At 48.5% G+C, this 23845-nt stretch overlaps 1 pseudogene; it reads left to right on the forward strand.

Annotated features, from left to right (window-relative positions):
• The first annotated feature begins 215 nt into the window (after nt 1-215).
• Nucleotides 216-931, forward strand: LOC127190928 (glyceraldehyde-3-phosphate dehydrogenase-like; annotated as a pseudogene).
• The last annotated feature ends 22914 nt before the right edge of the window (nt 932-23845 follow it).

The raw sequence follows: 23845 nt of genomic DNA on the forward strand, positions 1-23845 counted from the left end.
AGGAATGACGCTAGAGTTTGACTTGTAGCCTGGCACATGCATATACACATATGTGCACGGGAACCATCCGAGATAAACACACCTACGAATAACAGCATTAAAGGGGCCTCTCTGCTCCTCCCTGTTTCAGAGTCATCTGCATCTTCTCACGCAGTGCCAGCCTTGTCCCTGAGACACAGTGGTGAAGGTTGGAGCGAAAGGATTTGGCTTCCTTCATGTCTGGCAAAGTGGAGATTGTTGCCATCAGTGACCCCTTCGTTGACCTCAGCTACACGGTCTGCATGTCCCAGTGTGACTCTACCCATGGAGGTTCAGTATCACCATCAAGGCTGAGAACGGGAGGCTTGTCATCAACGGGAAGCCTTTCACCATCTCCCAGGAGTGAGATCCCACTGACATCCAATGGGCTGATGCTGACGTCCAGTATGTTGTGGAGTCCACTGGTGTCTTCGCCACCATAGAGAAGGCCCGGGCCCACTTGAGTGACATGGCCCAAAGGGGTTGTCACCTCTGCTCTGCCCTTTCTGTGATGCCCCCACATTTGTGATGTGTGTGAACCATAAGAAATATGGCAACTTGCTCAAGATTGTCAGCAATGCTTCCTGAACCACCAACTGCTTAACACCCTGCCCCCCCAATCAAGGTCATCCATGACAGCTTTGGCATCATGGAAGGACTCATGACCACACTCCATGCCATCACTGTCACTCAGAAGACTGTGGATGGTCCTTCTGCAAAGCTGTGGCATAATGGCCGTGGGGCTGGCCGGAACATCGACTCTGTGTCCACTGGTGCTCCCGAGGCTGTGAGCAAGGTCATCCCAGAGCTCACTGGCATGGCCTTCTGTGTTCCTACCCCCAATGTGTCCATTGGGGATCTGACGTGCTGCCTAGAGAAAGCTGCCAAGTATGATGACATCAAGAAGGGGTGAAGCAGGCATCTGAGGGCCCACAAATGGGCATCCTGGGCTACTCTGAGGTCTCCTGCGACTTTAACAGTGATGCCTGCTCTTCTGGGGCTGGCGTTTTGCTCTCAATGACAACTTTGTAAAGCTCATTTCCTGCTATAACAAGGAATACGCTGAAGCAACAGGGTGGTGGACTTCAGGGTCTCCAAGGAGTAAGAAGCCCTTGACCACTCAGCCCAGAAAGAACAAGAAAAGAAGAGAGAGGCCCACAGCTGCTGAGGAATCTCGGTCCAAACTCAGCCCCCCAACACTAAGCATCTACCTCTCAGACTCCATCCCAGAGCCCCCAGAAGAAGGGGAGGAGCTTAAGGAGCCCTAATCTCTTGAATACCATCAACAACTTTCACTGCACCCACAAAAAAGAACATTGAAGGGTGTGTCTAGGCTTCACGATATTGTTAGGCAGGGACAGGAGAGCCTGGGTTTGTGGACTGTGGACCTTCTGGAGCTTATGCTGTAGCCTCGTGATAAGATAAACACCAGAGCCCAGTAGAGTCAGTCCTCTCTTCTTCCTGGCCCCAGAGTGCTGTGGGGCAGACTATTTTGTAGTGAGAATCTATCTGTAGTTTCTAAGGGTCCGGAAGAGGCACAAACCAGGGTCAGCCTTACTAGATGAGTGCTGACAGACACCTTACCTCTACTGTCAAGGCTTTGGCAATGTTGCTCGACTGACATTTGGCAGTTTAATTTCCAGTGGTCCCCTTTCCACCCCAGTGATTTCAGGTTCCCTCCTTAGGGACAAGGACAGTTTTTTTTCTTCTCACGGAGGCTTCTGCACACCCCATCCCAGGTCCTAGATGACTGCGGACCTCATCTACACATATAGATAGATGTAGACCCTCACATGGGTGTCAAGCTGGTTAGTCAGGGGAGACGCCCCTGGAGAGAGACTGTGGAGTGGGAGATGAGTTGGTATTGGGTATACAGACCCTTGACCTCTCTCTAGAAGATGGTAGCAATGGCACATCCATCGTGGCTGCTTTCATGAACCTGACTGTAAGGCTCAGGGAGGTGATACACTTTCCCAAGATGACCAGACAGCACCCACAGCTCTCCAGCTGCCTCTCACTGATTGATGTCTGCAGTATTTTTATTTCAGACTCAATATCTATCCTAGGTTCTCTTTTCTTCTTTTCTTTTTAAGACAGGGTTTAAACCTCTATGTAGCCCTGACTGTTCTGGGACTCATTATATAGGCCAGGCTGGCTTTGAACTCACAGAGACCCACCTGCTTCTGCATCCCTAGCGCATGGATTTAAACATGCACCACCACACCTGGCTGGTGTCCTGGCTTTTCATTTGTCTGACTCTCCTCGTGGCTGCTGACTGTAAGGCCTGAGAGCCTTCCTGCTTTTTTCTTTATTCTGCCTCCGATCTTGGTCCTTGAGATTATGGGCCGATGAGGTTGAAATTGGGAATTGCCAGGAACTTGGGTGCCAAGTTCTGAGACAATGAGCAAAGAGTACGCATGAGGTCCACACCGTTGGCCACTGATGATGGGCGGCTGAAGGCCATGGCAGTCTGTCCACTCATATGTCCAGGGGTGAGCTTCCAATCCAGAGAAAGGAAAGGATTACACCCAGGCTGCGGGGCTAGTGCTTCCCAACAAGAGCAGCATTGACTCACTTCGCCTGCATGCCTAATAGATTCCTCGCCATCTACATAGGATCTAAGGTCACAGAGGAAGGGGTATGGCCAGGTTCAGCCAGGCCTGTCTGACTTCATGTCTCACTCTTAGAGCCTCCCAAAGACGTTAACCACACCCCCCATGTGTGTATGTGTGGGTATGGTGTGCTGTGGTATACATACTTGTGTGTGTGAGTGTGCACACGTGTGTGCGTGTGCACACATGCGTGCATGTGTGTGCAGGAGGGCATGTGCATGTGTACATGTGCATATGGAGCCCAGAGGTTGACATTGGATGTCTTTCTTCCATTGTCTTCTACCTTCCTTTCATTAAAAGAAAAGATCTTATTTTTTATTTTAATTGTTGTGTGTGGTGATGGTGGTGGTTTGTATGTATGTGAGTGTAGTACCCAAAGAGGCCGGAAGAGGGCAGAAGATTCACCTGGGGCTGAAGTTACAGACAATTGTGAGGTGTGCAGTGTGGGTACTGGTAGCTTAACTTGGTTCTCTGAAAGAGCAATACTTGCTTTTAACCAATGAGCCATTCCTTCAGTGTGTGAGTGTGAGTGTGTGTGGTGTGCGTGCATGCATGAGTATGCACATGTGTGAGTACATGCGTGTGTGTGTGTGTGTGTGTGTGTGTGTGTGTGTGTGTGTGTGTATTTTTGAGACAGGGTCTCTGAACCTGAAACTCATCTGTTTTGCTGGGCTGGTTGGGTACTGTGCTTCAGGATCCACCTGTCTCTACTCCTTCCTCATCCCCAGGGTTGGGGCTGCAACACATGCTGCCACGCCTCATTTCGTGTTTGTGTACGTGTACAGATAATGTGTGAGTAGGGAATTGAGTATGCCATGCAATGTGGAGGTCTAAGGAAAACTTCTAGTCGTTGGCTCTCCACTCCCACCGTGTTGAGACAGGAGCTCTCTTGACATTTTTTGTGCACTCCTGGTTAGCTGTCCATGCACACTGGGCCTCCTGGGTAGCTTCCCATGCACACTGGGACTCCTGGGTAGATGCCCATAGTCACTGGGTTTCCTGATTAGCTGCCCATGGATACTGGACCTCCTGGGTAGATGCCCATGGATACTGGACCTCCTGGGTAGATGCCCATGGATACTGGACCTCCTGGGTAGATGCCCATGCACACTGGACCTCCTGGGTAGATGCCCATGCACACTGGGTCTCCTGGGTAGATGCCCATGCACACTGGGTCTCCTGGGTAGATGCCCATGCACACTGGGTCTCCTGAGTAGATGCCCATGCACACTGGGCCTTCTGTCTTTACCTCCCATCTCAGGGGAGGAGTGCTGGCATCGCAGAGGTTGGCCATCACATAGAACTTTTAGGTTGATTCTGGTACTGAGCTGGAACCAGATCGTTCTGGGTGTCGAGCTTTCCTAGTTGGGGCTTTTTCCTGAGAAGCCACATCCCCAGCTCCCATGCCTGGCTTTTTATGTGGGTGCTGGAGCCCCAAACCCAGATCTTTACATCTGCATGACAGACACCTTTCTGAGTGGCCCATCTGTGCAGCCCCAACAGCTCCAGTCTTTTCTATTTGTGTACATTTGTGTCTCCTTTATGTTCTCCATTGGTCTTACAAGAACGCTGTGAGTGAGGTATCACTGACTCCGTTTTACATACAAGGACCCAGATGAAGGCTTCGGAGGGTCGTGTGAGGTCTGCACAGGTACAGCGCTGACCTTTTGACACCAAGACATGCTATCCTCACCCACAAATTTCACATGAAGGAACCATGAAATCAAATTATATTTCTATTTCTCACATATATGATACACACACACACACACACACACACACACACACAATCTTGTAACATTTTAGGTAAGCGTAGTATTTTTTGTGGGGCTGCATTCATGGCTATCCTGGGACACGTGTGGCCACAGCAGCAGCTTGGACATGCAAGCTTGTGTTTAGATGCCAGGCTGCTTTTCTACAGGCCCAACCCTCAAGCCAGAGAGGGGCACAGGGAACTGTGTGGATATAGGACACATTTCTCAAGATGGCGCCCAGGCGCTTTTCTGGTTTTATGGTATTTGATGGATTCTTATGTGACAGCTGCCCCCTATTTTGGTTTATTTGAATTGCATCCAAGGGGCTGTCATGACGTTCTTGCCTGGCACAGCATGCACGTCAAAGCTTGTATGAGAGAAAAATCCTAGGACCTGCAGCAGGCAATTTTATAAGGAGAGCATATACACGCAACACAGATGTACACTACACTAACACACACATACTCACCTGCACACATGTATCCTATGCTTACACATGCAAATGTTAACACCACACATACCTACACGTACACTATACTTACACACACATACACCCCACACACATATACTCACATGCATACGTGTATACTATACTTACCTATGCCCACACACCCACATTACACATGTACACTATACTCACACACACATACACCCCCATACCTACACATGGTTTATGCATAGATATGTATTATATTTACGCATACATCTACCCACACATGCACACTTGTAGACTATATTTATGCATACGTACAATACACACATATACATGCATTCACACACATGTACACTATCCTAGCTTTCTTTCTGCTGCTGTGACAGAACATTCTTATTTTTAAAAAGAAAAACAGCTTGGGAGGCAGGGTTAATGTGGCTTTTTCTTGCCGATCACAAGCAGCCATTGTGGGAAGTCAGAGCAGAAGCCATGAGGAACACTCCGGTGCACACTGCTGGTGTCCTTATGCAGGCCAGCCCCGCCGGCCCAGGCATGGTGCCTCTTTCATCAACCGTGTGTCAAGACAAGCCCTTACCCACTGGGCACAGGCCAAGCTGATCTGGGCAATTCCTCAACTGCAGTTCCCTCTTCTCAGGTGACTCAAGATTTTGCCAAGTTGACAAGAAAAACTAGCCATCCATTAGGGGTGGTGGTACACACATTTAACCATAGCACTCAGGAGGCAGGGGCAGGTGGATCTCCATGAGGTTGAGGTCAATCTATTCTACACAGAGAGTTCCAGATGAGGTATTTGTCGTGAGATCCCACTTACAAGCAAAACTAAACATTGCACTACAACATACACATGCACACATATACATACATATATACACACACACATATACATACATATATACACATGCACACATATACATACATATATACACATGCACACACATACATACATATACACACACACACATATACATACATATATACACATGCACACTATACATACATATATACACACACACATTACATACATATATACATGCACACTATACATACATATATACACATGCACACATATACATACATATATACACATGCACACACATACATACATATATACACATGCACACATATACATACATACACACACATATACATACATATATACACATGCACACATATACATACATATATACACATGCACACACATACATACATATACACACACACACACATATACATACATATATACACATGCACACATATACATACATATATACACATGCACACATATACATACATATATACACATGCACACACATACATACATATATACACACACACACATATACATACATATATACACATGCACACATATACATACATATATACACATGCACACATATACATACATATATACACATGCACACATATACATACATATATACACATGCACACACATACATACATATATACACATGCACACATATACATACATACACACACATATACATACATATATACACATGCACACATATACATACATATATACACATGCACACATATACACACATATACATACATATATACACATGCACACATATACATACATATATACACATGCACACATATACACACATATACATACATATATACACATGCACACATATACACACATATACATACATATATACACATGCACACATATACATACATATATACACATGCACACATATACATACATATATACACATGCACACATATACATACATATATACACACGCACACATATACATACATATATACACATTACACACATACACACACATATATACACATGCACACATACACATACATATATACACATGCACACATATACATACATATATACACACACACATATACATACATATATACACATGCACACACATACATACATATATACACATGCACACATATACATACATATATACACATGCACACACATACATACATATATACACACGCACACACATACATACATATATACACACGCACACATATACATACATATATACACATTACACACATACACACACATATATACACATGCACACATATACATACATATATACACACACACATATACATACATATATACACATGCGCACACATACATACATATACACACATGCACACACATACATACATATACACACATGCACACACATACATACATATATACACGTGCACACATATACATACATATATACACATGCACACACATATATATACACATGCACACATATACATACATATATACACATGCACACATATACATACATATATACACATGCACACATATACATACATATACACACACACATATACATACATATATACACATGCGCACACATACATACATATACACACATGCACACACATACATACATATATACACACATGCACACACATACATACATATATACACGTGCACACATATACATACATATATACACGTGCACACATATACATACATATATACACGTGCACACACATATATACACATGCACACATATACATACATATATACACGTGCACACACATATATACACATGCACACATATACATACATATATACACATACATACATATACATACATATACACGCATATACACACATATACATACATTATACACATGCATATGCACACATACGTATATACACACACACACACGCACACACACACACTTGTGTGCATCTGGGTTCCATCTATCCACGGTGACTTATCCTCTCCATTGTGCCCCAGTCACCTCTGGCCTAGATTCTGCCATTTTGCTTTGCCAGCCACTCCGTGTGTGGAGACATCGTGCGTGGAAACATCTGAGGTTGCCAGCGCTTACTCACTGGGATATTTTGGTTCTTTCCCCACTTAAAGGAAGATCTTGCCACCGCCCCACCCTCCAGATTGGAAAGTATGTGGCCCTCACGCAGTCGTCCAACGGGACACCTCAGACCAGATTTCCAAGCTCTGAGAAACAGAGGGTAACGGTGGCCAACACATGCTCCGGACAGCTGGGGATGACACTTTGTCCTGTCTCTTAAAAAAACAAACCCTGAGTGGCTCAAAGGATTGCTTTCCCATCAAATATTTGTTGGCACCAGCCTGTGTCCTGTTGGTTAGAAAACATGGTTTTTTTTTTTCTTTTTAAAATTAGATTTCCCTGGAAAGAACAGTAGACTAGCAGAGCAGACAGTGTTTGGTGGGGCAGAAAGAACCCCATCTTTGGCCCAAAGAGGTCTTGTAGTCTGGTGAGCAAGCATCTCCAGTTCCTCCCCTGCTGTCTGGTTACTGTTTGTTAAGGACAACAAAGCCGTTGCCTGGTCCTGGGAGGCCTGAGGACAGCGTTGGAAGTGGCTGCCCACAGCTCTGGTCTTTGACTTGGGGTGCCAGAAGGGCTGTGTACCTAAAGCTATCTGCAACACCAGGCCTTGGAGGACTGGAGAATTCTCCCAAAGCGCCAGGGCTGCCCTGGCAAAGGCTATCTACTTTGTGTATCCCACTGCTCCAGCCACAGCTCATGAGACAAATGCTCTGAGCTTTGCCCCCTGACAGCTGTTGGCAGCCTGGCTAGGGACCATGACCCCCAGCCCAGGGGCTACCAGCCAAATAGATGCTTCTCCTGGGACGTCTAGGACAACACATGCAGAGAAAGATGTGGGGTGGGCGCACAGACACACAAACACACAGACACACACACACATACACACACACACACACAGAGAAAGAGACAGAGACACAGAGGCACACAGAGAGACAGGGAGTCAGAGAGACACAGAGACAAGAAGTAAGGAGAGACCAAGCGAGATAGACCCAGAAAAGCAGGCAGTAGACTGTACCAGATGGGGGCAGGGAGCACAAGGGACTGAGGCCTTTGTGACAGGTCTGAGACCTGAGGCCAGCTCCCAACCTAAAACTGGTCAGCTCTCCAAACTGCCACCAGGTGGCCAGCGACACTGATCACCCACCGCACCTGCTTCCTCCTGGCACACTGAACTTCATCTGCCCAGATACTGTTACAACGTGATATTCAGACATGTTAGAAGAAATTTTATTTTTATCACCTCCTCCAGGAAGCTACCCTTGATTGCTCCCCTAACGCAGGTCCCATACCTCTCCTTTTGGAGGGTCCCTAGAACTTATCCCTGAGTGCTCCCTCTGCCCTGCAGTTACTTCAGTCACTAAGTTGTGTTTGTGGCTCCCACTGTAGTTTTCTGAGTGTGTCTGAGCCTCAGAGGTCCCCTATAGCATGGGGACCCGAGTCACAGCAGCAGTGAGTGCGTGCTCATAGCCTGGAGCTGAAGGCTCTACCTCCGTAGCCCCATGTGCAGGCCCAGTAGCCTACGCGGACAATCATGGTGCTCTCTGCTCGCTCCAGGTGTGAAAGCCTAAAGGGTGTGCATGGAGGGGTGGGGCCAGGACACTGTGGCGGGGGTTCGTGCCTGCTGTCTGCTCCTCCCAGCTGAGGTGAGCTGAGCTGCAGGGCTAGGCATGGGAAGACTTGATTTGCTGTGGCCACAGCAGGAGGGGCGGCCAGGCTGAAGTGGAATACAGGAATACAGGGAACTGTCTTGGGGGCCTGAGGGGGGGAGGCGAAGAGCTATTTCCCTGGGAGTTTGATGGAAGCCCCTTGCTAGCAGCCCGCAAGAACTCCAGCGCAGTTAACAACTAGTTGACACTCTCTCCCTTCCCAGCCGTGAAGCTGTGAGTTTTCTAGGCATCTTCTTATTTATAGGCAAGGGCATGTCCTAACCCACTGTGCAACTCCAGTGGCTTTTATTTTTGTTGTTATTTGTGTGTGTGTGTGTGTGTGTGTGTGTGTGTGTGTGTGTGTGTGTGTGTGTGACTATAACTCTGTTCAACGTATCAGTAGAGCCTCATCTCACTCATCAAAAGAAGCATTTTTAGCCACTTGAAAACCACCCAAATAGTATATATATATATATATATATGGCTAATGCTAGCATGCTCCCTTGTGACTGGCCCTGGAGGAGCCACATACACTCTCTTAGATAATGCCTCACTATCTTCTTGAGTGCCTTTCTTTCTTTCTTTCTTTCTTTCTTTCTTTCTTTCTTTCTTTCTTTCTTTCTTTCCTTCTCTCTCTCTCTCTTTCTTTTTTATTGTTCTTGTTTTTCGAGACAGGGTTTCTCTGTGTATCCTTGGCTGTCCTAGACTCGCTTTGTAGAGCAGGCTGGCTTCAAACTCACAGAGATCTGCCTGCCTCTGCCTCCCGAGTGCTGGGATTAATGGTGTGCACCACCACCGCCCGGCTGAGTGCCTTTCTTTCTAAATATATATATTTTAGAAAGTCGTATCACACTCTCCACTCAACTGTGGAGAATATTCTGACCATTGGCTAGATCTGGGAAGGGGTTTAAAGTTTACCTCCTGTATTGTCCTTGGCTGGTGCCTTAGTTTGAGCGGGACCCCTGGGCCCAAATCTGCCTATCATATTGTTCTACTTGTAGATTTCTAGGACCCTCTGGATCCTTTTATTTTGCTGTTCTCCCATGCGTCTCTCAATCCCCCTCAGGAACAGTCATAGGGGAGGGGAATAATGGGAAAATGGGGGGGGGGAGGAATGGGAGGATACAAGGGATGGGATAAACATTGAGATGTAACAAGAATAAATAAAAAATAAAAAAAAAAAAAAGAAAAGAGAAAAAAAAAAATAAATAAATAAATATATATATTTTAAGTTGAAAATGTTTATGATTATTGTATATGTACATGATGTATGTGGGAGCGCCATGTAGAGGTCAGAGGTCTTTGAGCCCCTTCTGACCTTCCACCTTTATGCGATTTCCAGGGATTAAACTCAGATCTTCATTCAGGCTTGTGACGCAAAAGCCTTTAACCACTGAGGCACCTTACCAGCCCCTCTTTCAAAGTATTAAAAAGAAAGAAAGCTAGAAAGAAAGAGGGGGCTCTAATTCGGCTTCATCACACTGGCTAATCCTCAATTTTTTTTTTCAGCTTCAAAGTCCTGAATTTCCACTTGGCCTGGATTGAGGTCCCTGAAAGATGAGGGGGAACGCCTCAAGCTGCTGAGGGTGGCATCAGGAAACTGCGTCTCTGTCCTGTCAGCACTGGCAAAGCCTGCAGTGAACTCCATGGCCGTGGCCACAGTCTTTCTGCCCCGCCCAGCGGTGTATTTCTGTGGCTCTGGCTCTCTTGCTGCACAGCATCCCAGGGAGAGTGGCTCCCATCCCTGGGAGCACAGAAGAAACTCAGGCTTCCTTACACAGCATCTGCCTGGGTCCACTGGTTGCAAGGCCCAGGACATAAAGGCCATCATGTTGTTCTGAGCCTGGGCAGGCACAGGGGCCTTGGCGTGGGGATAGAAGTTGCTCATGTTCTCAAGGGGTCCAGGTAGAAGAAAATAGAGCCATCTTGCCTCTCCAAACTCATTATGTAGATGAGGTTGACCTTGAATTCAAGACTCTCCTGCCTCTGCCTGGCGGCGAAGTCTTTAGATAACATGCTTGCTCTCTCCCCACCCGTGTGTGTCTGTCTGTGTGTGTGTGTGTGTGTGTGTGTGTGTGTGTGTGTGTGTGTCTTCATCCTGTTGTCTCCTCCCCTTTATTTTTTGTGATTATTTTTATTCTACGTGTGTACGTGCTTTGCCTGTGTTTGTCTGTGCACCACGTGGGCACCCACAAAGGCCAGAAGAGGGCATCACGTTCCCTAGAACCAGACTTACAGACAGTTGTGAGCCACCACGTAGCTGATGGGAATTGAACCGGGGTCCTCTAGAAGATCAGTCAGTTCTCTTGGCCGCTGACCCATCATCTTTCCCAGCCAGCTGGCTTCCTCTCCCACATAAGGACTGATCCTATGGGATTAGCGCCTCGCTTTTATGATTTCATTCACCTTCAAATGTCTTTCTTAAAGCCTTTGCTTCAAACAGTCAAGTCAAAAATTAGAGCTTCAACAAAAGTTGGAGGGAAACATAATCTCCTCACAGAGCTAGGGGATGCCCACAGTTGGTTTTCTAGTGTCACGTGTGTGAATATGTGCACATGTTTGGGTGTATGGGCCTGGAAGGGGGGGGCGATATGTGCGTGAGAGAGAGCACTTCTGATGTTTTTAGTCATTGTCTTGAGGCTGAACAGGTGTCCCTGCAGGCCACCGTTGTCCTCACTGCAGTACAGGCACACCTGGCAACCGACTGTTGTGATTCAGAAGGGGGTGACTGGACTCTGGAGGCCAGGCTTATGGCTAGTGTGGACTTCTCATTGGCTCACCTGATCAATTTCTCTAATCCAGGGCTATTTCTACTGGCATCACAATTCTTTCACAAGGCCCCAGAGGTAGGTGTGGTGGGTGGAAGGCGGAGGCTTGGAGAGAGGTCAGGTCACGCAGCAGCTTGGAGGCTGCCAAGCTTCAGGGAGGTGTGAGCTTGAAGTAGGGTTCAGAGCAGGGCGCTGGTTCCCTTCAAGGCGTCTCAGAGTGAGCCAAGGTGAGCCCAGATCCAGGCTGGTCAATTCAGGGGGTATGAGGGGTGTGGGAGGTGGGGTGGGGATTTGACTCACCCAAGGCCTCCGGACATGTTTGTGAGAAAGTTCCTAGGTTGGGTTAACTGAGGTGAGAGGCCCCACTGTAAATGTGGATGGTAGGGTGGTACTATCACACGGGCTGGGGTCCTGAGTGGAGTAAAAGGGCAAAGTGAGCTGAGCCGGCCTCTGTCTCTCTGCTTTCTGACCGCGGAGGTAACATAGCCAGCTGAGATGCCTCACACACCGGCCCCCATGCCATCCTCACCTGATGGACTGTGCCCTCAAGCTGTGAGCCAAAATAAGCTCCCGTCTTTTTCAGTTGCCCTTGGTCCGGTTTTCAGTTGCAACAATGAGAAGAGTGACCGTGTCTCTGTTATCAGTTGCTTTCCCAACCCCTTAGTGCCCCCTTAGGCCCTAGAAACTTCCCACACCATCGACAGCAGTGATTCCTAGCCTTCTTAATGCTGTGCCCCTTTAAAACAGTTTCTCATGTTGTGGTGACCCATGCCTCCAACACAAAATTACTCTTGCTGTTACTTCATAACTGTAAATAGCTGATGTGCTGGGTATCTGATATATGACCCCTGTGGACCATTTGACCCTCAGGGAAGTCGAGACCTACAGGTTCAGAACCTCTGATCTATAGGCTTCTCTTCCGTGTGTGGCCTGTACGTATACTCTGTCCCCTTGTAGAGGCACATTGGCATCTGCTAATGGATCTTGCTAAGCCCACGCTTTGATCCGCGTGGCTCCCCCAGGCCAGACACCTGCATGTGTTTCGGGGGGGGGGTGACCTGAGGACCTGAGCTCTGAGGCTCCTGTGGGTAATTGACACCACACGCAGCCTGGCTTTACAACTGGTGCGCACATCTGCCCAGCAGGGTAAGGGAAGGTCTTTGCTTCAGGCAGGAGGCTGGCTCAAGAGGCCTCAGGTAACCTCTCTAGCTGGGGACAGTAGTGGAGCCATTTTCTGCACCCTAGGACCTTGACGGATGGAGTAGAAAGATGGCCCGGACCTCTTCTTTCTGTACAGTGGTGTTATTGTTCCATTCTCCCCTGTGTGGGGGTGCAGTGGGGTGGAGTGGGGTGGGGGAGGGTGTGTAGAAGTGCAACAGGACATGAGGTGGCTTTCTCTATCACTCTCTGCCTTATTGCCTTGAGTCAGAGTCTCTCACTAAACCGGAAGCTTGTCATTTTGGCTAGGGCAAACAAGCTCTTGGGATCTGTCTGTCTCTGACATGCAGGGTTGAGATTACAAGCCAGTTCAGCTGCACCCAATTTATTTGTGTGTGTGTGTGTGTGTGTGTGTGTGTGTGTGTGTGTGTGTGCCTCCTTGTCTATGTGTGTACCATAAGACTGCATGTTGCATGTACCCACAGAGGCTAGAATAGGGTGTCAGATCCCCCAGGGATTGGAGTTGCAGGTCTTGTGAACTGCCTAATGTGAGTGCTGGGTATTGAACCTGGGTACTTGCAAGAGCACCTAATACTCTTAACTACCGAGTCATTTCTCTATCCCTAATGCCCAGCTTTTTATGCGGGCACTAGGAAGGACTCAGGTCCTCCTCTTTGCAGAACCAGCATCCATATCCACCAAGCTATCTCTCTAGCTCCAACCCACTACTGAAAGGTTCATAGCTTACTTGACTAAAGGCCTTAGCTTGTAAGCACCAGGATAGGAATCCATGGCTTTCTAGAATCCATGTTTTTTTGTTTTTTGTTTTTAAAGCCAAGTATAGCACCTTGTGCTTGTAAACTCAGCTCAGGGTAGGCACAGTCAGGTGTGTTAGCATATAAGCAGCCTTATAAAGCTGCCCCCAGGCTGCCTAGCAACCTATGATGCCATCACCTGCCAGCCACTAGGTGTGCCAGCTGCCCAGGATATAAAAAGGGGAAACTCACCTTCTCTCTCTCTCTCTCTCTCTCTCTCTCTCTCTCTCTCTCTCTCTCTCTCTCTCTCTCTCTCTTGCTTTCTTGATGTCTCTGTCTCTTTTTTTTCTCTCTGGGCGCTCCTCCCCTCCCCCTTTCCTGCTCTCCCAAGCTTCTACAGTAAAAGTCTCCTGGTATCTAGTTTTTCATATTTACCAAGGCAGTTCCCTGGGACTTACTGGTCAACCACCATAGCAAGGCGGTGAATTCCAGGCAAGATGACTGGTGACTAAAACACAACAGCAAAGGTTGTCTACACATGTGTGCACTCACGGTTACGTGAACTCACTCTCACCTGCGTGTGCACCTTCCAGTTGGTGATCTTGGGAACCAAGTTCAACTGTAGGCCTTTGGGAGACTCTCCTGAGCCAAACTCCAGCAAAGTTCTCCCCTGCCCTGTTTTTGTTTCTTCTTAAAATACTCATCCTGACTGTGTTCTTTGTCTTCATCTATCTCCAGTGCTCAAAGTCTCTGGACCTAACTTTCAAAACAAAGGAAGAGGAAGACTTTCTCTTTAACAACTTTGCGTCAAACCTGGTGTTATCACGTTGGGCACTGTATCCTTAGGGCACTCATGAGGCTCCTGGTTCTTGGAACCCCACAGAGCTCAGAGCCTGTTTGCCATGAGGGGCAGGCTGAGCTCAGAGCCTGTTTGCCATGAAGGGCAGGTTGAGCTCAAGGGAAGAGCCTCTAGGAGTCTCTGGCTGCTGGGTCAGGGTGAAGAGCAGGCTGACCTGACACTTAGCTCACTAGGGCGCAGAGCCCTTCCACATGGGCCTGAGCAGCCGCCCAACAAATCATATTTATGGGGCACCTGTCAGCCCATAAACATCCTTTGTATCCGAGATGCACTTAGAGCTGATAGTGGGCCTCCTCAAACAGTCAACAGATACTTCAGCGATACTATACGCATCATGATGCTCGTTAGACTTGAGTCATGATGATGCACAGAGGGAGCTGGCTGGGCGGGGGTCTCTTGCAAGCACCCAGGAATTGGTAGTGCGTCCATATCCATAAAACTGAACCATGTACTGAGCTACCTTCTGCATGGTGCTGGCTCAAACAAGACCAGGCCTTGGCTCACTCAAAACTGTATTAGTTATTATTATTATTATGTGGTATCTGAGTTGTGCATGGTATGTTTGTATGGTGTGTATGTGTGTGTGTGTGTGTGTGTTGTGCATGTGATGTACGTATGAACACATATGTAAAGTCAGGGACAACTTCCTGGAGCCAATTCTGCCTTTCCGTTTTTTACATGAGTTCCATGGACCAAACTTGGGCCACCAGGCTGGCACAGCAAGCGCTTTTACCTGGTGAGATATCTCAGTGTTCCCCAGTCACCTTCACTCACGCGGGCTGGCCTTGAACTCCCAATGTAGCTGAGGATGACCTCTTTCTGCCTCCTGCTCCCGAATGCCCTGCTCACGGGCACTCCATCACACCTGGTGCCTGGTTCAAACAGGGCTTGGGCTAGAACCTATGACCTTGTGCGTGCTAGCCAAGCACTTTGCCAACTGGGCTATGTCCCCAGCCCCTTGGCTGTCTATTGCCACAGCTGTAGCCAGAGTACGGCTATGGGCTCTCTATCACGCTGCCTGAATTTCTGGAGTTCGCCTGGTCCCACTTCACACACCTGAGTCCACTCAGCAGGCTCGGCCGATGGAGACTGGGCATAACCAGATGTCTAACTTGGTCACATGGTCAGATTATATCCAGCTGCTAGGAGTCTGGGTGATGGGGTCTGTTTGAGGGACATCAGCCAAACTGAATATTGGAAAAAGACTAACTACTGGGGCGACAGGCCGTCTCAGGTGGAATTTGGGATGGCTACTGTCCTGGTGGGACACAGACAGCAAGAGAAACAGAATTGCACTCCTGTGAGGCAGCAGGGTGTTGTAGTACAGGTCTCCTGCTGGCCTCGACACCAGAGCAGAGGATGTTGGGCCAGGGGCGATGGGAGGAGCTGGGAGGTGGAGGAGAATGTGTATCTCAGGGTCTAAGATGCAAGTCAAGATGATAGCGGGGATAAGGGCAAGTTGGCATTCTTGTGAGTGGACACTGAGCTGAGCCGCCAGGCAGTGCCAGGCCAGGTGGGGCATGAAGCTGAGTCAGCGGAGATTTTTCTCACAGAAGAGACACAGCGGTCTATGACACAGCTGTGGTTTCAGCCAATCTACTTAAGTTTTGTGTTTTTTAAAATTTTTTTATTTTATTAATTTATTCATATCACATCTCAGTGGTTATCCCCTCCCTTGTATCCTCCCATTCTTCTCTCCCTCCCATTTTCCCCTTACTTCCCTCCTCTATTACTGTGACTGAGGGGGACTTCCTCCCCCTGTATATGCTCATATGGTATCAAGTCTCTTCTTGGTAGCCTGCTTCACATCTCCTGAGTGGGGAGACCTGGTGGCACTCAGAGGAAGTTTTGTGGTTTTTTTTTTTTTTTTTTTTACATTTACGATTTTTATGCACGTATGTAGCCACTCACGAATCATGGTGTGTCAGTGGAGGTCAGAGGACAACTTCGAGCAGTCGGGTCTCTCCTTTCCCGGGTCACCAGGCTTGTTGACAACCACCTGGGCAGTCACCAGGTTTGCTCTGGAGTCTCTGGGGCCCAGGGAAGGTTAGGAGGGGGACTTCCCTCTAGCACCAGAGCGGAGGGTAGTCTCAGAGCTTTATAGACTTAACCTCACGTCTGTCAGTCTGTCCTGTTACATGCCTGTCACATCAAAGCCACAGAATGTCTTGTCCAGCCCCAGTGGCAGGTTAAGGAAGTTGGAACCTGGAGAGAGGAAAGAGACTTGCCTTCTCTGCCTTCGCCTTGAAGGGCATCGGCAGAGCCACAGGCATCCTCCTGGCTACATCTCTCCAGTGCCGGGATTAAACTGTGTGTCGCTATATCTGACTATTCTGTGAGGGCTCCGAGGATTGAACTCGGGATTCATCCTGGCTCACAGCTATTTCCTCATCCTGTACTGGTGAACTTCTAAAACCAGCCCGAATCCACACAGCCGAGGGGCACCCAGACCCACCATGGCCTGACAGCTGGCCAGTCGGATCCTGCTGTCTGCTCACAGTTGTATTAGTGGCACCAAGAACAAATGAACACAAGCGGCCAGGCACCCAACTTCATGCCACATACTGGGCTCTAGACTACAGCTGCCAGTCTCTCCCAGCATTTAGGCTGCCCAGACTCTTCAGCTCTCCAAGTTCACGGTAGTGGGGTCCTGTGAGGAGAGGGTCCTCACATATCCATCATGGAGTGCCACTGGCCCAGTGTAAGGCACAGGGCATAGCCAGCCAAGTGACATGCAAAATCTCAGAGTGAGCCGAGGGCTGGAAAACACAGGGCCCACAGTTGCTTACTATATAAGTCCATGTCCACACTGCATAGGCAGAACAGAGCCCAGAGAAGGAAGTGCTGAACACACAGCACAGGACAAGCTTGGTTTCCCTGTCAGACAAGGCTTGAGTCCACACATCAAGCCCTCATCTCTGAGTCCCTTCCCTTCCCTTCTGTGGTGATTTGAATGAGGATGGCCCATAGAGACTCATATATTTGAATGATTGGTCCCCAGATAGTGCAACTGTTTGGGAAGGATGAGGAGGTGTGGCCTTGTTGGAGGAGGAGGAGGCGTGGCACTATGCACTTTGAAGTTTCAAAAGCCTGTGCCATTTCCAATTCTCTCTCTCTCTCTCTCTCTCTCTCTCTCTCTCTCTCTGTGTGTGTGTGTGTGTGTGTGTGTGTGTGTGTGTATGTGTTTCTGTCTTCCCCCCTCATGCTTATGAATCAGGATGTAAACTCTCAGTTACTGCTCCAGCACCATGTCTGCCTGCCTGCATACTTGCCCTCATGATGTCCACGGGCTCTAACCCTGTGGAACTGTGACCCCAAAATAAACTCTTCCTTTTGTAAGTTGCCTTGGTCATGGTGTCTCTACACAGCAACAGAAGCAACTGAGAGACTTACCCTCTTTTGCTCTATGTTTCTTTTTTTTTTTTTTTTTTACTTGATAGTGTCTCTGTAAGTGATGATGACCTTGGGCTTCTGATGCTCCGGTCTCTCCCTTCCAGGTGCTGGTACTGCAGGCATGGACCACCATTCCTGTCTGGCATGGCTTGGGCGATAGAACCCAGAGCATGCTCGCTAGCCCATAGCAATGGAGCTGCATCCCCAGTGCCTTGAGTCTTTCTTGCGTATTCTTGTTTGTTTCACTGGCCACTGAATCCTGGGCATTAGGCAGACACCAACCCGTGCTAGGTACTGTATTCAGGCAGCAATCCTAGTGGGTGGGAGAACAGAGATGGGAGCAGGGTGGATGAAGAGGACATCTCAGAAGGGATGCACCGTGCTGCAGGCAGCACTGGGGAGGGCTGGCAACGTCAAAGGAGCTGCTGTGGCTGCAAAACGCTGCTCCCCCTGTCAAATCCCAGCACCATTCCAGGGGGTCTGACATCCAAAGACCTCAGAGACCCTTGCTCCTTCCACCACCACCACCACCATCCCCCTCACCTTCCCCCCTACCCCCCCACCCCCCCCCCCCCCCACCCCCCACCGCATCCTGATTCCTCACAGAACAAGATGGAGACAAGAGCTCCAGCCATCATGCCTGTGTGACAGGTTGGTAGGATGGAAAAGCAAATAAGAGCTTGTCAAATGATACACGTTCACAAAACTGTATGTGGGGCCAGGGGTGGCTGGACCTGTAAGGTGCTTGCCTAGCAAGCATGAGGACCCGAGTTCAATTCCCAGAACCTACTTAAACAAACAAACAAAAGCTAGGCATGCTGGCATGCAGTGAGCTGGGAGATAGAGACAAAGTTGGACATTAGAAATGTAGCTAACACTACAAACTTTCACTCATTAAGCGGCAAAGCCAAGGCTTTCAGCACAGCCTCAGGGCAGCCAAGGCTGGGCAGGAGACTGCTCTGCCTTGGTTTCTCCAGCTGTCAGTGGTAGCTGCCAGGGCTGCCTGAGAGATTTTAAGCATGCATGAAAGTTGAATGTTGACTTCAGTCAAGACTCACACAGCATTGAGAGGGGACACCATCTCCTGATTATCTGATGTAAGCAGTCCTAGAACTATCCTTCCAGCCACTGGACAGGACAGAGACCGGTTGCTTATCTCATGCTGTACAGCTTTTCAGCTGCCAGGTCCCCAGGCGCCCCAGGCTTCTGGGTCACAAGACCCACCCTTACCCTGGGAGGTGGCTCTGGGCTTATCAGGGCCCCAGGGGGGCACTTTGTGCCTGCCTGATTTTCATTTCCACAGATAAACACACAGTGGGGACCCTGACTTCACCACAAAGAAAAATACCTTAGCTGCTTGCCCTTGTGTGTGTGTGTGTGTGTGTGTGTGTGTACGTGTGTGTGTGTGTGTGTGTGTGTGTACGTGTGTGTGTGTGTGTGTGTGTGTGTAGGGGAAGAAGGGGGTTTGATTGTCAAATGAGCTGATTTACTTTGTTTTACATATTAATTGTTCTAAATGCTACCCACTTTGGGATCAATTAAGCCCTCTAGAACAGGGAGGCCTGGGGGTCAGGGGCTGGCAGTGTCTAAGTGGCAGTGTACCTCCTCAGGGCCACAGGGTCCTCCAGGATGCCTGTACCCTGCCACCACAAGAGCACACCTTGGGAGAGGTCCCAGGCAGGCCTGTCCACCTGGTTGGCAGGTAGACTGGGTGACAGTCTGTCTACCTATCCTCCACCTCTTTTGTTTTTTTTAAACAGGGTTCCATGTAGCCCAGGCTGGCCCTTAGTTTACCCCTCTTCCTTCATCCCAGTACTGGGACTATAGACATAGGCCACATAGCACGTCTAAGACGCTGGCAATAGACTCCAAGGCTTTGTGCATGCCAGGCAAGCACTCTACACACCAAGCTACATCCCCAGCCCTCGAAGTGACATCTTTTATTTTTGAGGCAGGGCCTCATGCATTAAGCCCTGGCCTTGAACTTGCTCCCTAGCTGAGGATAATCTGGAGTTTCAGATTGTCCAGCTTCTGTCTCCCAAGAGCTGGGATGCCAGGCATGCACCACCTTTCCTGGTTTATGCAGTGTTGAGCAAGCACTGCATGTACCACAGAGCTGCGTTCCTAGTTTGCCCTTTTGATCACGTCTTTCCAATGAGGCCATCAGAGATCTAGGGGCAAACAGGAAGAGGCTTTGCCTCCCTTCTCTGGGCACTGCTGCCAGAGCAGCTGGCCTTCCTGCCCACCATGGCTGGGGTGTGGAGTAGACATGCCAGTGACACCATCTGTGACACCATGATCTGCCACACGTCCTCATTGGCCTCCCTGGTGGCACAGTAGAGGATCTTCCTTCCAAACCCAGCCAGTTGTGAGCACCTCCTTGAAATGGCTTAGCAATGTCCACACTTGCACGCTCCCAAGATGGGCTACACACCGAGGAAGCTCTCCTCCTTGACACAGGAGGTCTTGCCCTCACCCCTTGTCCACAGTTTTTACAAGTTCTGTGGGGGCCAGTGTCCCAGTGGCCTGGGCACACACAGCCCTCCCTCTGTCCCACTACAGATGTCTCCAACTCTCCTTTTGGTTGTTCCTACGACCCTGATATTTCCCCCAGGTGCTACAACAAATCATGCCTCTCTCTCTCTCTCTCTCTCTCTCTCTCTCTCTCTCTCTCTCTCTCTCTCTCTCTCTCTCTCTCTCTCTCTCTCTCTCTCTCTCTCTCTCTCTGTCTTATGTGCATATGTGTAAAGTATGCATATCTCTTCTTATTTATTTATTTGGCTTTTGGAGACAGGATTTCTCTGTGTAGCCTTGCCTTGGCTGTTCTGGACTCACTTTGTAGACCAGACTAGCCTTGAACCTTGAACTCACAGCGATCCACCTGCCTCCCGAGTGCTGGGATTAAAGGCATACGCCACTGCACCTGGCTGCATATCTGTCCTTATGCTTGGACGCCAGAGGAAGATGTCCAGTATCTTTTTCTATCACTCTCTATTCCTATGAGAGAGTCTCTCACTGAGCCTCGACCTAGGCTGGCAACCCCAAAAGTCCAGCGAACATCTGGCTTCAGCTCCCCCACCCCAGCATGGGGATTCTAGGTATACATGCCTCCACAGTGGGCTTTTATGTTGCTGCTAGGGCTAGGACTCAGACTCCATGCTTTCCTAGCAAGTACTCTTATCTACTGACTGAGCCATCTTCTCAGCTCCCTAGCAGCATTTTATATTTTTAATTTTTTTATTTTCATTCATGTTACATCGCAATAGTTATCCCATCCCTTGTATCCTCCCATTCCTCCCTCTCTCCCGCTTTCCCCCTACTCCCCTCCCCTATGACTGTGACTGAGGGGGGCCTCCTCCCCCTGTATATGCTCATAGGGTATCAAGTCTCTTCTTGGTAGCCTGCTATCCTTCCTCTAAGTGCCACCAGGGGACATGGTCAAATATGGGGCACCAGAGTTTGTCCTAGCAGCATTTTAAGGGACTAGATTTAGTTTGGTTTCCTCAGCCTCCCCCATCCCAGCATCTTCACATACACTTTGTGCTTGTTGTGACCCACAGAGAACCCTGGGACACTGTGTTAGTCACTTTTCTATTGCTGTGAAAAGACATCATGACTAATGCAACTTACAGAAGAATGTGTTGGGACGTACAGTTCCAAAAGGTTCCGAGTCTATGCCCATCATGGCTAGGAGCACAGCAGCAGGCAGGCATGTATGGTGCCAAGGCAGTAGCTGAGAGCTTACATCTTAATCTACACGCATGAGGTAGAGAGAGATTACTGGAATTGGCAGGGATTTAAGAAACTGCAAACCCCAGCGACACACCTCTTCCTACAAGGTCATACCTCCTAATCCTTCCCAAACAGTTCCACTGACTGGGACCAAGTATTTAAGCATATGGTCCTATGAGGGCCATTCCCCTTCTAACCATCACAAAGCCCATGGGAAGCTGGGCATTTACAAGTATCTTGCCAACGCCTTTCAGATTTGCCATGGTAACACACGTATTCAGGAGGTAGAAGTGGGGGGGGGGTGAGTTCTGTCAGACTTGCTTATCTAGCTCCGGGGTCACACAGTGAGACTATCTCAAAACAACAACAACAACAACAACAAACAACCCCCTTTCAGGAGAGCAGATTTAGGCAGAAACCAGAAACGTGAGGAAGAAGACGGGCGAGACAGAAGGAAACCCTGAGGCAGCAAAGTTGCTGGCTGGTTCTAAGCTGCCCTAAGCCCTCTGGGGCTTGGTAAGCAAGACACACATGCAGAGGTGGGAAGTGGGGGTGTGGTGGTTGTGGGGTGGGGATGGGGGTGGGGTGAGAGGTTGGATGGAGGCCAAGTCTGCAGAGGAGGCATCTGGGTTTTCAGTATGAGAAGGACCAGCCCCGGCTTCCATGGTCACAGGCATGTGACTCCCATTTGTGTGCACATGAATGAGGAAGTTTCCTTAGTTCCCTCCAAGGCAGTTCCTTTGCCCTTCCTGATACATGCATGCTGCCATCTGTCCCCAAGCCCCAAATTCCCTCAGGCTGGGCCCCTTCGGCACCCTCTGCCACTATTCCTTACCTAGGTAACACAAAGCTGTCCTCTTCCCATGGCCCGCAGCAGCAGTAGCCTCACCCCTGCCCCCATGGTCCACAGCAGCAGTAGCCTCAACCCTGCCCCCATGGTCACCCATGAGTACAACCATGAGCCCCCATGGACTCTGGGCTTCCTCACTCCCCTTCGCCTGCCTGAGGGCCCAGGGAATCAGAGAGAACCCCCCTGGTGGGCCAATCCTCCAACCTCCAAAGGGCAATGTCGTTACTGTTTGTTCCCTGAAGCAATAAGGACCCGGCGCCACCAAGTTTTTTAGACATTTCAGAGAAGGCCTGAATTCCAGATTTTTTTATGTGAAAGTTCCCAGTTTCAAAATATTGGATCAAAATCAAAAACTTCTTAACACTGGCAGAACCAGATAAGTTACATGTAACGAATGTGGTCTAAGCCCTGCCGATTATAATGGCAGCCTGAGATGGCATCTATTACATCATTCATCCATCCATCCATCCATCCATCCATCCCTCCCTCCCTCCATCCATCCATCCATCCATCCATCCACCCATCCAGACTTCATCTGTGGTCCACAAGATATGGCAACTGCCTGCTGCTGAGACTGAGGTAGGAATAAAGGCTGGCTCCCAATGCCTCTGCCTGCCTCTTCTGGTACTTTAAGAGTTTCATGATTTCCTTTAAACCTTTGATTCATGTCGATTTATTTTGGTATAACATGTGAAGTGAGGTTCTAAATTAATTTCTTTTACAGATGGGCAGCCAATTGTCCCAATACTAAATGTGGAGAAATCCTGTTTCAAATGCCAACTGGATCATATGGTAACTTCCTATATATATTGGATGACTTCCAGTAATTTCTAAATTATATGGCTATTCATATACTTCCTCTATAGTTCCAATTATTTCAGCTTTATAATAGATTTAAAATCTGTGTAAATAATGGAAAGGGTTCTCCCTGCTCCTTGCACTGCTGTTTTCAAACTTTCCCTGGGTATGCATGCATGTGCATTTTTCCAT

This window comes from Acomys russatus, chromosome 6 (genome assembly GCF_903995435.1).
Source record: "Acomys russatus chromosome 6, mAcoRus1.1, whole genome shotgun sequence".
Taxonomy (NCBI): Eukaryota; Metazoa; Chordata; class Mammalia; order Rodentia; family Muridae; genus Acomys; species Acomys russatus.